Source organism: Rhinichthys klamathensis, unplaced genomic scaffold (assembly GCF_029890125.1).
Source record: "Rhinichthys klamathensis goyatoka isolate OS25496 unplaced genomic scaffold, OSU_Roscu_1.1 h1tg000109l_1, whole genome shotgun sequence".
NCBI lineage: Eukaryota > Metazoa > Chordata > Actinopteri > Cypriniformes > Leuciscidae > Rhinichthys > Rhinichthys klamathensis.
In genome coordinates this window covers 628,263-634,262 of record NW_026606647.1, presented here as the reverse complement: position 1 = coordinate 634,262, position 6,000 = coordinate 628,263, and positions in this window count along the sequence as shown.

Sequence of the window (6,000 nt, the reverse complement as noted above, 5' to 3'; positions counted from 1 at the left end):
TTAAGGATCTAAGCGCATGGTCTATGACGCAAGTCCACTTAGGGCGTGTCCGAATCCACTTTTGCTAGTTTAACGACGGGAAATGGTCAGCGCGTCCGGCGCATGGTCTAAAAGGGTTGTCCCTATTCTCTTAATGAGTAATGGCTGTGTTTTGGGCGTAACGTCCAAAAAAACAATCAGAGTGTAATTTACCATTCCCTTTAAAAGCCAGTTGCATATTAAAAGCCAATACATAAAGTGTATTCTTACCGTGTAACAGTTACCGCCTGCAGAAACACTGCACCCGTAGGGGCTGCCATTGTTGTTTAGTATGGTTTCGCGGGCTATGTGACGTCCGAGCTCGTAACTGGGAGTACATCGATCTAGTACGAGTTCACGGGTGGGAAGTCACAGGTTTGACTGCCGTTCCAGTGCACTTTCATATATAATATATATATATATTGTATATATTGGTATAATGTTGGAAAAACACGGGTTACAGGTTGCCTGGAACGTGGCATAAATAACAATGCTAGCCAGCTTTATTTAGAGAAACTGCTCGTCAATAAACTGACAGCAGCAACAGCGAGCAAAGCATGATTTCAAAAGCAAAACATTTCAGCACAGTTCGCCTTTTATTTAACACAAACGAATGAAATTAATACTCTGTTATTCAACTAGAGTTGTTTAATTTGTTATAGATATATCTGTACCGCTACATGTTTTAAAAAGACCCCTGATTTCATCCAGTCTAGTTTCTACTTTCCTAACAAGCAATGTTGATACCTTTTCTTCACTATTTCATTGTACATTGCAAAGCTTGGTACTTTGGTCAAAAATTTTAAGTCAGAAATCTGCTTCATGTTGCCATGATATTTGGAAAAGAAAAGAACCGTGAGGCACATTACTGCTTTGTTGGAGTTGGTCACCTTGGGGAATGCTCCGGTTTGCAGCTCAATTTGAAAAATGTTCTGAGATATGTTCTGCTAATCATTGATGAAGTATCAAATACAGTACGTAGTGGAGACAAAGTGTTTGACCATCAAACTCGTGATTGGATGCAATGGATAGCGGTGGCACTTTTATGCAGAACACGTGGTTTAGTGGTGTGGGTTTTATTGGCGAATCACAAGCCCACATGCTTATACTTAATAATTCTTATACTCAAAAATTCAATATTTCAACAATATTATTGATCTGCCTGCATTGACGCCATTATATGAGAACTGAACTGAGCTGGACGATGACATCACTGTTTTCTCCAGAGCGGCTATATATATAAATGAACTAAATTAATAACTTTTTTACAACAAAAATGAACCATCACTGAACTTAAGCTGGACTACGACGCTGTTTTCTTCTAACAAATTGTGTTGCATTATTTCCCTGTTATCACTGTAAAGCTGCTTTGAAACAATCTGTATTGTAAAAAGTGCTATATAAAAAAAGTTGACTTGACTTAATATAAACAGCATTATGGATGCAGTCAAACAATTTTTTTTCAGATACTCAGAGGGCACGTGTAGCAAATCTTCGCACAAATGTCACACATGCGCACATGCTTTTGAATGAATGACCTGTTTAAACCGCAGTTGCAAAGTGTTGGAGTTTTATGTAAGACGCATAACAGAAGAACCCCGTTTCTGCTCTTACTGTCTGTCAGAACAGAGAGTGATTGTTATCATTTTCCTCTGAACAAAAGTAGTTTTGAGGTCCATCTTCCTGGCACACTTTAAATCATAGGGTACAGGAGCTTGAACCAAAGCAATTGGTTTTAGGATTTTAACTAAAACTGCATTTCTGGATCAGTGTTTACATTATTAATCAACTCATCCATTGAATGTTATGTTGTGAGTTAGGGGTGGGCAATCTGACAATTTTATATCGTGATCGATCTTGAAGACGTCCACGATCTACTTTTCAAGCGAATAGTAGAGATTGTGATTATTTTATGTCCTGGTAATGATGTTATAATACATCAATGACTGCCTATTAGATGGCTGTCCTGACTGGCCAAATCATAGCCTATCATGTGTCTTTCATGCGTGGTGATGCATTTGAAAAAATAATTCAACAGCAGTAGGGCTGTGCAATTAATCAAATTTTAGTTTAGATTTTGGCTTCCAACGATTATAAAAATGTGATAATAAAGATAAAATTACCATTGTGCCGCATGTCGTCCCTTTCCTTTAACATGCTTTCACCCCTCCTTAAAAGCCTAAATTAAAGTGCCCCTATTATGCTATTTTAAAGGCTCCTAATTTTGTTTTTGAGGGTTACAGCATGGTTACATGCACCAAAGTAAAAAAAAACTGTTTAATTTTCTTATAATATACATTGCACATCACCACATTTTTCAGTGATTCTCAAACGACTCAACGGATAAATCAGTCTCTCTAAATCCCTCCTTTCTGCGAGCTACTCTCTGATTGGCCAGACAGCTCAATCTGTTGGTATTGATGTGTCGGAAGCTAAACACTCGTTACCATAACTGAACTTCAGCTCCTTCCAGAGGCTTCCTAAAGCTCAACGATTTTACACTTTGTAAAGACTGTGGTGTATTTAGTATTGTTGATATGTGCATGAAGATTGTCCCTTAAGACTTGCCGTAGTTAGCAAAGTGCATCTCCTGCGCATGTCCGATATAGCGGCGGAGAGTCTGTAATACCCTCATGTTGAACCTGTATGTGTTACGCTAGTTCTATACATAAAAGAGTTAAACGCGTGCCCGTTTGGTTATTAAAGTACACAGCATAAATTGGCGACGAGGTAAATCGGACTAGTTTGTGAAGATGGCACACTTTTCCCAGAGACCGGACGAGTTTAAACCAGAAAATGAAGCGTGGTCTGCCTATGTGGAGCGCATGGAGTTGCTGTTCGAGGCTCATGATGTCGACGATGGAAAGAAAGTTCCAGTACTGTTGAGCTCGGTCGGTGCGGCAACATATGGCCTTCTACGGAACCTGGTACAGCCTGAAAAACCGAAGGAAAAAACTTTTAATCAGATTGTGATCATTCTGAAGGATTACTATGAACCTAAGCCGTTGGTCATCGCTGAACGTTTCAGGTACAGTAAATGTGTTCAAAGGAGTAGTCAGTCAGTTACTGAATATGCTGCTGAATTGAGACAACTCGCTGCTAAGTGTGATTTCGGGGATAAACTGGATGAAGCTCTACGTGATGGATTTGTCAATGGAGTCAGTTCTGAGGCTTGTCAGCGCAAATTACTCTCGGAAGATAAGCTAACTTTTGCGAGAGCTGTGGAGCTTGCAGTTAACATGGAGACAGCACACCCAGATGCACAGCAGTTGAGAAAAGGTGATGTCACCGCCCTTCACAAGGTAAAAGAAAAGCAGCGTTCACCTTCAAGACAAGATGGGTGCGCTATAGATGTAAAGGGAAAGATCATAGTGTGAGTGACTGTTACTACAAAAGTGTAAAATGTCATAAATGTGGGAAAGTTGGCCATATTCAGAAAGCATGCAGGACTGGGGGGTGGACACGTGAGCGACCAGAGAAAAAGGGGAAGAGAAAAAGTGAGCGAAAAGAAGAAAGAGTGACAAACTATGTACAAGCTGATAAAGTGGAAGACGAAATTCAAATGTTTTCTGTGTTCAGTGCAAACAGTGCTGGTCAAAGACCATACAAGGCAATTTTTTGTGTAAATGGAAAAAAAGTGCCGATGGAAATAGATACAGGAGCTGGAGTCAGCATAATTTCTGAGAATGTGTATGAGAAGTCGTTTTCGCATGTGCCACTAGAGAGTAGCAGCGTCGCACTGAAAGGCTATTCGGGCGAAACCATTCCAGTGAAAGGACAATTCATTGCAAAAGTGACTTATGAAAATCAGATAGCTGATTTACCGCTAGTAGTAGTGACGGGAGGAGGTCCTTCATTGTGTGGACGCGAATGGCTGGATCAAATTAAACTGAATTGGAAAACGATTAAGAAAGTCATGGAAAATGTTACACACACAGAAACTAAACTAAAGTCAATTCAAGATGTGTTGAATAAATACGCTGATGTTTTCAAAGACGAATTGGGAACGTTGAAGGGTATTAAAGCATCGATTTCTGTGAAACCTGACGCATTTCCGAAGTTCCATAAAGCCTGTGTACTGCCTTTCGCAATGAAAGAAAGAGTAGAGAAAGAGCTTGAGCGCTTGGAAAAAGATGGCGTTATTAGCCCTGTGAAGTACAGTGAGTGGGCTGCTCCAGTAGTTCCAGTAACTGTCACGACCCGGCCTAGAACTCGGGTCTCCGGTGTAAGAGCTAAGTGGTAATACCACTGAGCCAACAGAAAGCAGGGATAGTATCCAATCGAAACACAGGATACAAGGTCTCAGGTAAGATAGTTTAATAAATAAAAAATGATGTCAAAAAAACTTCAACAAAGGGTCTTCTCAAAATGGAGGTAAAAAAAAAACCACAACAACAACAAAAAAAACTCCACGAGGGGAGAAAAATAAACAGATGCACAACTTTAAATAACAAACAAAAACCTTACTATATCACAGGGTCTCAAAAATCCAGAGAAACTCAGGGCACCAGGCAGACATCTCATACAAAGACCAAGTAACAAGGGAGAACCAAGACAGAGCTAATATACACAGGGGGAAACGAGGTGCAGGTGAAGATGATTACACAAACGAGAAAACACAGGTGAGTGATATTACATCTAGTGGCACAACTAAGGAAACAGCAGTCCCAAATGCTGACAGTAACTAAGAAAGACGGAGGACTTCGTTTGTGTGGCGATTATAAAGTAACCGTAAACATGGCTACAAACACTGAAACATATCCACTGCCGCGTATTGAAGAAGTTTTGGCAGCGTTGTGCGGAGGTAAGGTGTTTTCTAAAATTGACCTCGCAGCCGCTTACCAACAAGTGCTTCTGGATGATGAGTCGAAGAAGTATACAACGGTGAATACACACAAGGGATTATTTGTGTATAATCGGCTGTGCTTTGGTATCAATTCTGCTGTCAGTATTTTCCAAAGGATCATGGAAAACGTGAGGAAAGATCTCAACGTTGTAGTCTATTTGGATGATTTGCTGGTGATGGGTAAGAATGAAACTGAGCATATGATGAACCTGGACAGAGTTCTACAGAGGTTGCAAGAAAATGGCCTGAAAGTAAAAAAGGCCAAGTGTGAATTTGGAAAAACACAAATTGAGTACCTTGGTCACATGTTGGATGGAAAAGGAGTGTATCCTTCGAAAGACAAAGTGGGCCGTGCATGATGCTCCAACACCTACAGGCATTAAAGAGCTAAGAGCTTTCCTGGGGTTAGTGACCTATTATGGACGTTTCCTACCACAGCAAAGTACTGTGTTGGCCCCATTGTACAGGCTGTTGAAAGAACAGACAAAGTGGAGATGGAGTAAAGCTGAGCAAAGCGCTTTTGACAGGTGTAAAGAAATGTTGACGATTGATAAAGTGTTGATTCATTATGATCCGAGCTTACCACTTGCTTTAGCATGTGATGCTTCAGCGTATGGAATCGGAGCCGTCATTCAACACACCACACCTGATGGTCAAGAGCATCCGATAGCTTATGCTTCTCGTACACTTTAGCAAGCAAAAAAGAACTATTCTCAAATTGAAAAAGAGGCATTGAGTTTAGTGTACGGAGTGAAGAAATTTCACCAATATCTGTGGGGGCGAAAGTTCAACTTGACTACGGATCACAAGCCTTTGCTTACATTGTTTGGGGAGCATAAAGGACTTCCAACAATGGCTGCAGCGCGGATACAAAGGTGGGCTATCATATTGTCTGCTTATGATTATCACATAATCTACCGCAAATCTGAAGAACATGGTAATGCTGATGGATTGTCTCGTGTTCCACTAACAGAAACCACTGATGCAGGAACAGAAACAATGACAGCATACTGGAGGATGTACCACTGAGTGCAAAACAGATTTCCAGGATGACACGTAAAAGATGCAGAACTATCTAAGTTGCACAGATACGTCATGGAAGGATGGCCAGAAGAAGTATCAGAAGGAATGAAAGA